General features: G+C 37.8%; 1 protein-coding gene across 1 annotated transcript in view; it reads right to left on the reverse strand.

The window, feature by feature from the left end:
• The window catches only part of flrt1b (fibronectin leucine rich transmembrane protein 1b), a 162,278-nt gene that overhangs the window by 23,066 nt on the left and 126,801 nt on the right, over positions 1 to 12,411 (reverse strand). Inside the window, exon 2 of the mRNA XM_061900188.1 lies at positions 9,994 to 10,604. The gene's annotated coding sequence lies outside the window, so the exon portion shown is untranslated. The remainder of the gene's footprint in view (positions 1 to 9,993; positions 10,605 to 12,411) is intronic.

A 12,411-nucleotide genomic window follows, 5' to 3' on the forward strand; every position in this document is an offset into this window, starting at 1 on the left:
GCAAAACAAACACTTACCAATCGACGGATTGAAGTTGCTCCAGTGTCACAAGATGCGAAAGTCCTGATCGTTTGGTCCGCACATTTTACTGGCGATGCTAATAAGGCAGCCATGCTATGGCCACTTCATTAGGTACACCCACGCTATGGCCGAATAGCGTCAATAGCTATTCGCTCAATTTCGTTTTCGCTATCTGCCTCCATACTCCAACCATCCATTTCAATACATGCGTAATCTGTTGAATCGCTTAAGCCACTGAAATCCGAGTCTGAATCCGAGCTAATGTCGCTATATCTTGCTGTGATAACCGCCATGTTGTTTGTATTGGCAGCCCTGTATGACGTCACAGGGAAATGGACGGTCGCATCGCAAATAGCGAAAATCAAGCACTTTAAAGCAATTTTTAGGGATATTCCGGGAGGTGTAAAATTTTGAAAAAAACTTTGAGAAATAAAACAAGCCACTGGGAACTGATTTTTATTGTTTTTAACCCTTGAAATTGTGATAATGTTCCCCTTTAAAAACAAATCACACTGAAATGATTGGGGATCCAAAAGGGTCCTACTCATTAAAGTGTTAAAAATTAAATTATACATTTTTTTACTGTTTATTTTAACACAATAATCTCGAGATCCACTTAAGATCTATGTGTCAATTATAAGTTTTATTGTTGTTTTGGTTTTTTGTTTGTTCATTTTAGGCCGTTCTTTAAAAAAAAAAAAAACAGCTCAGTTTTTTATATGGCAAACACAAAACATGCAACATTTTCCCCCCAAAAATATCTCAAAGTGGAATATTTCAAGTGACTTAATCGGAGCCTTGAATTGGCCAATAATTCATAATGACATTGATTTTGATTTATATTTGTCACAACTTGGCTTGGACATGGATTGTTTCTTCGATGCAGATGAGGATCAGCACGAGCGAGGCGTGGACGTGAGTACATAGTTGTTTATTCAAAACTATAATAAAAAATAAACAAACTAAGGGCGCTCACAAGGAGGTACAGACACTTGGCTATGAACAAACAAAAGACTAGCATAAATGCAAAACTACAAACATGAAACAAAAACACTTGCTCGATTGGCATGAATAATGATAAACTATAAACAAAACTAGCACAATGGCATGAATACAAAAACTTACACGGCATGGAACTATGGACGGGGGCATGAAGGAGGTGCAGCATGGGTAGCGTGTGTGCGAGTGTGAAGATCCCAGAATGATGAACAGAAAACAAAATGACTTAAATACTGGCTGTGATAATCAGGAACAGGTGTGGGACTGAGGGCAGGGGCGTGACAAGGTGGGAACTAATGCATTGGCATGGAAACAAACAAAACCAGAAAGTGAAAAACGTGACTGAAAGTCCAAAAACTAAACATCGCATGACCAAAATATAACTTACAGGCGTGACATTATTTAAAAAAAAAAAAAAAAAAAGAAACATTCTGCTTGGCAGTTTTGTTTTATTATTACAGTAAAGAATTGCAACATGTTCTTGTTACATTTCACCCGTTTGCTCTTTTATATCACTTTTGAAAAAACGTCCCATTCTTTTCAATGGGAATTTAATGGACATTTTGGAATTTGTTTTAAAATTCTGAATATTTTGAATGTTGAGAATAAGTTGAAATGATTGGTGTTGGGATTTTTCAAATCAGTCGAGAATTGTCGAAGTAGTCACATTTTGAAATGAGAAATAGTATTACGGAATTCATAGAATTCGGGAAAACTTCGTTTTTTGTTCTGATTAAGACGATGGAACGGCTGAGAGATGTGGAAGGAGTAGTCGAAAGAAAAACTGTTAAAAAACGGAAATTCTGGGAAATTCTGGATTTTTTTTTTAACTTGGATTAATGATAGTTTGAATGTCCAGGATGATTGGAATATTTTGAAGTTGGAACAGTTTGGATTGGATAAAAAATGTGAGAGTTGTGGAACTTTAAAACATGTCTCATTCTTTTCAATGGGAATTTCATGGAAATTTGGGAATTTTTTTGGAAAATGCTAAATATTTTGGAATGTTGTGAATGAGTTGAAATAGTTGGTGTTGGAATTTTTCAAATCGGTCGAGAAATGTTGAAGTAGTAACATTTTTCAATGAGAAATAGTATTATGGAATTCCTGGAATTTTGGGAAAACCGGGAATTTTTACAGTTCAAAAAACAACTTTCTTTTGTTGTCCCGATTAAGATGGTGGAACGGTTGAAAAATGCGGAAGGAGTAGTTGACAGAAAAAAGGGTAAGAAAACGAGAATCCTGGGAAATCCCAGACATTTTTGGAACTTTGAAAAATTATAGTTTGAATATCCAGGATGAGTGGAATATGTTGAAGTTTGAACGGTTTGGATAAGATAAAAAAATGTGGGCGTTGTGGAACTTTGAAAAATGTCCCATTATTTCCGATGGGAATTTCATGGAAATTTGAGGAATTTTTGGGAAAATGCTAAATATTTTGAATGTTGTGAATGTTGTGAATGATTGGTGTTTTCAAAACGGTACAGAAATATTGAAGTAGTAACATTTGGACTTGAAAAATGGTATTACGGAATTCCTGGAATTTCAGGAAAACCGGGAATTTTTGCAGTTAAAAAAACAACTTGTTATTTTGTCCTGATTAAGACGATGGAACGGTTGAAAAATGTAGATGGAGTAGTCGACAGAAAAAAGGTTGATTAAATGGGAATTCTGGGAAATCCTGTTTTTTTTTTTTAACTTGGAAAAATGATAGTTTGAATGTCCAGGATGAGCGGAATATTTTGACGTTTTGAAACATTTTCAATCGTATTTTTAAAATATGCCGTGGGGCCGTTAAAACATTAACTGCGGTCCGCACTTTGGACACCCCTGACTTAGACCATCTGCGTGTGTGCGCGTGTGTGTGTGTGTGTGTGTGTGTGTGTGTGTGTGTGTGTGTGTGTGTGTGTGTACAAAATGACACATATGCTCTGCAATTTAGCATGTACCCAGTCTGTTTTGTTTTTGTTTTTCATTCTCAGACGTTAGTTTCAAGCTTGCATTTGAGCGTTTTAGTCACTGGCAGCAAGTCTTCCAGGAGCATATGGACACCAGCTGACACTTCCCAGGTAGAAAATAATCTGTGAATATCAACAAGCGTATGCTCGGATGCACAACTCCGATGCGTATCTTTTTTTATATCTCTTCTTGGCAAAACCCCACACACCCTTTGTCTTTATTTATTTTATTTTTTTCAGAATTTAACACATCCTCTCACACTTCCTGAGTCAGTTTTCCCATCCAACTGTTGTTTCATATGGTGCTCTCTGTTTCTCACACTCCTCTCCAACTGCACACCCTTTATCATTCCTCTTCAACGCAAAATTCATTCTTAGGTTGTTGTTTTTTTAAAGAAGGGTAGGAACATTTTCTTGTCTCTAAGCCTGAAGGAATTGCGTGTAAATGCTCCAATGCGGAAGTTAAACTTCAAAATGACTTAATTGTTGAAAGGGAGCACCACATTTTCAGGGGTATTTGTTGTCGAACCCCAAGATGCAGAGATGGAGGCAGGCATGGAGTGAGCAAACATGATTTATTAAAGATACTAAGACAAAATCAAACAAAAGGTTCAAACCAAAAGCGCGCACGTGGGCGGATAACAAACAAAAGGCCTTTAGCATAGAAGCTAACAAGAAACAAAAAGGAACTTTAGCATGGAAGCTAGAGGATAACAAACAGAAAAAACTGGAAATAGCTAATGGCTGACAAAAACAGCTTACCGCTACGACGACCAGGACAAGATGTAGCACGACAGGTAATAGCTGAAATGATGCCAGACACGACAGGTAGCAAAGACACAAGAGTGACATGAGGAAACGACAATACAAATGACAATACAATGATCCAGCCGCTGACACAAGACAAAGCAGGTATAAATAGAAGCAGGCTGATTGGTAACAGGTGTGGCCAGGTGCCAATCAGCCGCAGCTGAGGAAGAACACAGCACTCAGGGAACAAAACAAGAAGCTGACAAAATAAGAGCACTAAACAGGAACTAAGGACAGGAAATACTAAACACACTGAGGAGGAACACAGCCCTCAGGGAACAAGACAGGAAGCTGACAAATTAAGAGCACTTGACAGGAACTAAGGACAGGAAATACTAAACACACTGAGGAGGAACACAGCACTCAGGGAACAAAACAGGAAGCTGACAAAATAAGAGCACTATACAGGAACTAAGGACAGGAAATACTAAACACACTGAGGAGGAACACAGCACTCAGGGAACAAGACAGGAAGCTGACAAAATAAGAGCACTAGACAGGAACTAAGGACAGGAAATGCTAAACACACTGAGGAGGAACACAGCACTCAGGGAACAAGACAGGAAGCTGACAAATTAAGAGCACTTGACAGGAACTAAAATACAGGAAATACTAAACACAGGAAACAGACAAATGCAGAGGAAAAAACTAAAACATAGACAAACTATCAGGGGCAAGCCTGACACAAATTCCCAAACAGGTTGAATATGTTGAAGTTGGAACGGTTTGGATAGGATAAAAAATGTGGGAGTTGTGGAACTTTGAAAAAACGTCCCATTTTTTTAAATTGGAATTTCATGGAAATTTGGGAATTTCGGGATTTTTTTTTTTTTTTTTGAAGTAGTAACATTTTCTGAAATGAGAAATAGTGTTACAGAATTCCCAGAATTTCGGGAAAACTTTGTTTCATGTCCTGATTAAGACAGTGGAATGGTTGAAAAATGTGGACGGGGTGGTCGACAAGAAAAAGGGTAATAAAAAAGGGAATTTTTTTTCTAAACTTGGAAAAAATATAGTTTGAATGTGCTGGATGAAGTTGGATGAATTAAAAAATGTGGGAGTTGTTTTACTTTGAAAAAAAAGGGAAAAAAATTTGGAAAAAAAAAAAAAAAGGGACGGCGTGGTGCAGTGGGAAAGTGGCCGTGCGCAACCCGAGGGTCACTGGTTCAAATCCCACCTAGAACCAACCTTGTCACGTCCGTTGTGTCCTGAGCAAGACACTTCACCCTTGCTCTTGATGGGTGCTGGTTGGCGCCTTGCATGGCAGCTCCCTCCATCAGTGTGTGAATGTGTGTGTGAATGGGTAAATGTGGAAGTAGTGTCAAAGCGCTTTGAGTACCTTGAAGGTAGAAAAGCGCTATACAAGTACAACCCATTTATCATTTAAAAATCTCCCAGTCTTTTTAATGGGAATTTCATGGAAATTTTGGAATTTGTTTTAAATTACTCAGAATATTTTGAATGTTGTGATTAAGTTGAAATGGTTTGTGTTTGAATTTTTCAAATCGGTCAAGAAATGCTGAAGTAGTAACATTTTGAAATGAGAATTAGTATTACAGAATTCATAGAAATCGGGAAGACTTAGATTTTTGTTCTGATTAAGACGGTGGAATGGCTGAGAGATGTGGAAGGAGTAGTCGAAAAAAAAAAACTGCGAAAAAAACGGAAATTCTGGGAAATCCTGGAATTTTTTAAAATTTGGATTAATGACAGTTTAAATGTCTAAGATGAGCGGAATATTTTGAAGTCGGAACGGTTTGGATAAGATAAAAAAATGTGGGAGTTGTGGAACTTTGAAAAAATATCTCATTCTTTTCAATGGGAATTTCATGGACATTTTGGAATTTGTTTTAAAATTCTGAACATTTTGAATGTTGTGAATAAGTTGAAATGATTGGTGTTGGAATTTTTCAAATCAGTCGCAAAATGTTGAATTAGTCACATTTTCTGAAATGAGAACTAGTGTTACAGAATTCCCAGAATTTCAGGAAAACTTTGTTTTATGTCCTGATTAAGACAGTGGAATAGTTGAAAAATGTGGACGGAGTAGTCGACAGGAAAAAGGGTGAAAAAAAAAGGTAATTCTGGGAAATCCCGTAATTTTTTTTTTTTAACTTGGAAACAATATAGTTTGAATGTCCTGGATGAGTGGAATATTTTGAAGTTGGATAGATTAAAACATGTGGGAGTTGTGGTACTCTGAAAAATGTCCCATTCTTTTTAATGGGAATTTCATGAAAATTATGGAATTTGTTTTAAAATACTCAGAGTATTTTGAATGTTGTGAATAAGTTGAAATGGTTGGTGTTGGAATTTTTCAAATCGGTTAGTAAATGCTGAAGTAGTAACATTTTGAAATGAGAATTAGTATTACAGAATTCATAGAAATCGGGAAAACTTTGTTTTTTGTTCTGATTAAGACGGTGGAATGGCTGACAGATGTGGAAGGAGTAGTCGAAAGAAAAAAAACTGAGAAAAAAACGGAAATTCTGGGAAATCCTGGAATTTTTTTTAATTTGGATTAATGACAGTTTGAATGTCTAGGATGAGCGGAATATTTTGAAGTCGGAACGGTTTGGATAGGATAAAAAATGTGGGAGTTGTGGAACTTTTAAAAAATATCCCATTCTTTTCAATGGGAATTTCATGGAAATTTTGGAATTTGTTTTAAAATTCTGAATATTTTGAATGTTGAGAATAAGTTGAAATGATTGGTGTTGGAATTTTTCAAATCAGACGAGAAATGTTGAAGTAGTCACATTTTGAAATGAGAAATAGTATTACGGAATTCATAGAATTCGGGAAAAGTTCGTTTTTTGTTCTGATTAAGACGGTGGAACGGCTGAAAAATGTGGACGGAGTAGTCGAAAGAAAAACTGTGAAAAAATAGAAATTCTGGAATTTTTTTTAACTTGGATTAATGACAGTTTGAATGTCCAGGATGAACGGAATTTTTTGAAGTCGGAACGGTTTGGATAGAATAAAAAATGTGGGAGTTGTTTTACTTTGAAAAATGTCCCATTCTTTTCAATGGGAATTTCATGGAAATTTTGGAATTTGTTTTAAAATTCTGAATATTTTGAATGTTGAGAATAAGTTGAAATGATTGGTGTTGGAATTTTTCAAATCAGTCGAGAAATGTTGAAGTAGTCACATTTTGAAATGAGAAATATTATTACGGAATTCATAGAATTCGGGAAAACTTCGTTTTTTGTTCTGATTAAGACGGTGGAACGGCTGAAAAATGTGGACGGAGTAGTCGAAAGAAAAACTGTGAAAAAACAGAAATTCTGGGGAATTCTGGAATTTTTTTGAACTTGGATTAATGATAGTTTGAATGTCCAGGATGATTGGAATATTTTGAAGTTGGAACGGTTTGGATAGGATAAAAAAAATGTGAGTGTTGTGGAACTTTAAAACATGTTTCATTCTTTTCAATGGGAATTTCATGGAAATTTGGGAATTGTTTTTGAAAATGCTAAATATTTTTGGAATGTTGTGAATGAGTTGAAATGATTGGTGTTGGAATTTTTCAAATCGATCGAGAAATGTTGAAGTAGTCACATTTTCAAATGAGAAATAGTATTATGGAATTCCTGGAATTTTGGGAAAACCGGGAATTTTTACAATTAAACATTTTTTTTAATTTTTTTGTCCCGATTAAGACGGTGGTACGGTTGAAAAATGCGGAAGGAGTAGTTGACAGAAAAAAGGGTGAAAAAACGGGAATTCTGGGAAATCCCAGAAATTTTTGGAACTTGGAAAAATGATAGTTTGAATGTCCAGGATGAGTGGAATATGTTGAAGTTGGAACGGTTTGGATAAGATAAAAAAAAATGTGGGCGTTGTGGAACTTTGAAAAAAGTCCTATTCTTTCATGGGAATTTAGGAATTATTCGGAAAATGCTAAATATTTTGAATGTTGTGAATGAGTTGGTGTTGATGGTTGGTGTTTTCAAATCGGTCAAGAAATGTTGAAGTAGTCCATCCATCCATCCATTTTCTACCGCTTATTCCCTTTCGGGGTCGCGGGGGGCGCTGGCGCCTATCTCAGCTACAATCGGGCGGAAGGCGGGGTACACCCTGGACAGGTCGCCACCTCATCGCAGGGCCAACACAGATAGACAGACAACATTCACACTCACATTCACACACTAGGGCCAATTTAGTGTTGCCAATCAACCTATCCCCAGGTGCATGTCTTTGGAAGTGGGAGGAAGCCGGAGTACCCGGAGGGAACCCACGCATTCACGGGGAGAACATGCAAACTCCACACAGAAAGATCCCGAGCCTGGATTTGAACCCAGGACTGCAGGACCTTCGTATTGTGAGGCAGACGCACTAACCCCTCTGCCACCGTGAAGCCCATGTTGAAGTAGTAATATTTTGAATTGAGAAATAGTATCACGGAATTCCTGGAATTTCAGGAAAACCGGGAATGTTTACAGTTTAAAAAACAACTTGTTTTTTGTCCTGATTAAGACGATGGAACGGTTGAAAAATGTAGATGGAGTAGTCGACAGAAAAAAGGTTGATTAAACGGGAATTCTGGGAAATCCTGGATTTTTTTTTTAACTTGGATTAATGATAGTTTGAATGTCCAGGATGAGTAGAATATTTTGTAGTTTGAACGGTTTGTATACGATAAAAATGTGGGGATTGTGGAACTTTGAAAAAACGTCCCATTCTTTTCAATGGGAATTTGTTTTAAAATTCTGAATATTTTGAATGTTGAGAATAAGTTGAAATGATTGGTGTTGGAATTTTTCAAATCAGTCGAGAAATGTTGAAGTAGTCACATTTTGAAATGAGAAATATTATTACGGAATTCATAGAATTCGGGAAAACTTTGTTTTTCGTCCTGATTAAGACAATGGAATGGCTGAGAGATGTGGAAGGAGTAGTCGAAAGAAAAACTGTGAAAAAACGGAAATTGTGGAATTTTTTTGATCTTGGATTAATGACAGTTTGGATGTCCAGGATGATCGGAATATTTTGAAGTTGGAACGGTTTGGATAGGATGAAAAAATGTGAGAGTTGCGGAACTTTAAAACATGTCTCATTCTTTTCAATGGGAATTTCATGGAAATTTTGGAATTTGTTTTAAAATTCTGAATATTTTGAATGTTGTGAATAAGTTGAAATGTTGAAGTTGTCACATTTTGAAATGAGAAATAGTATTACGGAATTCATAGAATTCGGGAAAACTTCGTTTTTTGTTCTGATTAAGACGGTGGAACGGCTGAAAAAAGTGGACGGAGTAGTCGAAAGAAAAACTGTGAAAAAATGGAAATTCTGGAATATTTTTGAACTTGGATTAATAATAGTTTGAATGTTCAGGATGAGTGGAATATTTTGAAATCGGAACGGTTTGGATAAGATAAAAAAATGTGGGCGTTGTGGAACTTTGAAAAAAGTCCTATTCTTTCATGGGAATTTAGGAATTATTTGGAAAATGCTAAATATTTTGAATCTTGGTGTTTTCAAATCGGTCAAGAAATATTGAAGTAGTAACATTTAGAATTGAGAAATAGTTTCACGGAATTCCTTGAATTTCAGGAAAACCGGGAATTTTTACAGTTAAAAAAACAACTTGTTTTTTTGTCCTGATTAAGAACGGTTGAAAAATGTAGATGGAGTAGTCGACAGAAAAAAGGTTGATTAAATGGGAATTCTGGGAAATCCTGGATTTTTTTAAAACTTGGATTAATGATAGTTTGAATGTCCAGGATGAGTAGAATATTTTGTAGTTGCAATGGTTTGGATACGATAAAACATGTGGGAGTTGTGGAGCTTTGAAAAATGTCCCATTATTTCCGATGGGAATTTCATGGATATTTTGGAAATTTGAGGAATTTTTTTGAAAATGCTAAATATTTTTAATGTTGTGAATGAGTCGAAATGGTTGGTGTTGGGATTTTTCCAATCGGTACAGAAATATTGAAGTAGTAACATTTTGAATTGAGAACTGGTATTACGGAATTCCTGGCATTTCGGGAAAACCGGGAGTTTTTACAGTTCTAACCTTAGATCTGATGCAGATGTATATGAAGTATATGCTACTAAGCTAATGTCAGCCCTTCGTTGTGAAGGTGAAGGTTTTGGTTCTTTGTGCGTCCTTGTTAGAAATGTGCTGGCTCGGGGGAATAGATCGTTTTCTTAGACTTGAGGGTGTTGTTGACATGATTGCCGAGTTCTTGCTCACCTTCTCAGTCCGCGCCTTCCACTGGGTTGAGCGCGGCGTTAGTCGGTGTTATGTGAGCGACGTGCAGGCGTGTCGCCTTCCACAAGCCGTTCAGATATGAAACCTCGTCCCTTGGGGCTGTAGAGCGTTCCTCGGCATGGACGAGTGATGATAGCGATACTGATAGTCTTTACCACAGGGCTCCAGTAGTGGCAACACCAGCATGGCTCAGGGCCACGACATTTGTGGTTGTCTGTTTTTACAGCCAGCCTCTCTTGCTCTCTCTGTGGGTAACGAGGGGGGCCTGCCAAGTCAAGTCATCTTCACCCGGGGTCTACGGGCCTAATTCAAAACTCTGACACCAAAAGGAGACAGTTGCGCAGACAGTCCAGAGACCGGTGTCGGGCTCAAGGGTCCTTCTTGGAAGTCAAAGGAAATCCAGGATACTCAGTGGGTCATTGGAGTGTTGAACCATGCAAGGGAATTTTACTCACTTGGGAAGTCACAGTTCAGATCTGAAAAGATTGTTTTTGTTGTTTTTTTCTCTCACTTTTCAATGGTAGTCCACTCTATTCAGGATTGTCCAGGCGGTCTATTGTGTCCAGAAGTACTTCAGCAGGTCCTTATCTTCCCTGTAGAGACAGACATGATCAAATCAATTGCAGTTCAAGACAAGTTCTATTCATGCAACTGATACTCATCAGTTGTATCACAGTTGTATCACTTCTGGACACTATGGACCGCCTGGACAATCCTGAATAGAGTGGACTACCATTGAAAAGTGTGAGAAAAGAACAACAAGAATAATCTTTTCATATCTGAACTGAATTCCTAAGCAAGTAAAATCCCTTTGCATGGTTCAACACTCCCATGACCAACTGAGTATCCTGGATTGCCTTTGAATTCCAAGAAATACCCTTGAGCCCGACACCCGGTCTCTGGGCTGTCTGCCTTACCGTCTACTTTTGATGTCGGAGTTCTGTATTAGACTCCCTTAGGAATTCACAGTTCAGATGTGAAAAAAATGTTTTTGTTGTTCTTTTCTCTCACTTTTCAATAGTAGTCCACTCTATTCAGGATTTTCCAGGCGGTCCATTGTGTCCAGAAGTTCTACAGCGGGTCCTTATCTTCCCTGTAGAGACAGACATGATCACATCAATTGTAGTTTGCCGTAGAAATGCCACTTTCAAGACAAGTTCTAGTCATGCAACCGGTACTCGTCAGTTGTATCACTTCTGGACTCAATGGACCGCCAGAACGATCCTGAATAGAGTGGACTACCATTGAAAAGTGAGAGAAAAGAACAACAAAAACAATCTTTTCATATCTGAACTGTGAATTCCTAAGCGAGTCTAATTCAGAACTCTAACACCAAAAGTGGACATTTGGGCAGACAGTCCAGAGACTGGGTGTCGGGCTCAAGGGTCTTTCTTGGAATTCAAAGGCAATCCAGGATACTCAGTTGGTCATGGGAGTGTTGAACCATGCCAAGGGATTTTACCCACTTAGGAATTCACAGTTCAGATATGAAAATATTGTTTTTTTTGTTCTTTTCTCTCACTTTTCAATGGTAGTCCACACTATTCAGGATTGTCCAGGTGGTCCATTGCGTCCAGAAGTACTACAACTGCGATACAACTGATGAGTATCAGTTGCATGAATAGAACTCGTCTTGAATGTGGCAATTCCACAGCAAACCGCAATCGATGAGATCATATCTGTCTCTGCGGGGAAGATAAGGATCTGCTGAAGTACTTCTGGACACAATAGACTGCCTGGACAATCTTGAATAGAGTGGACTACCATTGAAAAGTGAGAGAAAAGGACAACAAAAACAATCTTTTCATATCTGAGCTGTGACTTCCTAAGCGAGTAAAATCAATCCCTCTGCATGGTTCAACACTCCCATGACCAACTGAGTATCCTGGATTGCCTTTGGATTCCAAGAAAATCCCTTGACTCCGACACCCGGTCTCTGGACTGTCTGCCCAACTGGTGTTGGAGTTCTGAAATAGACTCGCTCAGGAATTCACAGCTCAGATATGAAAAGATTGTTTTTGTTGTTCTTTTCTCTCACTTTTCAATGGTAGTCCACTCCATTCAGGATTGTCCAGGCGGTCTATTGTGTCCAGAAGTACTTCAGCAGGTCCTTATCTTCCCTGCAGAGACAGACATGATCACATCGATTGCGGTTAGCTGTGGAAATACCACTTTCAAAGACGAGTTCTATTCATGCCACTCCAACAATGCTACTTTTTAGGAATGAGCCAAGGGACTGGTGATGAATGACTTCCCTTCCAAGTATCATCACTGAATTGTTTCCAGAGATTTAGTCTGAGAGAGGACAAAAACCCCCAAAAAACCCAACAGCTAGTCTTAATGAATCAAATTTAATTAGTGAGACGTGGCCGTGTGACGAGGATACTTAAAGATCTGCAT

Source organism: Nerophis ophidion, linkage group LG05 (assembly GCF_033978795.1).
Source record: "Nerophis ophidion isolate RoL-2023_Sa linkage group LG05, RoL_Noph_v1.0, whole genome shotgun sequence".
Lineage (NCBI taxonomy): Eukaryota > Metazoa > Chordata > Actinopteri > Syngnathiformes > Syngnathidae > Nerophis > Nerophis ophidion.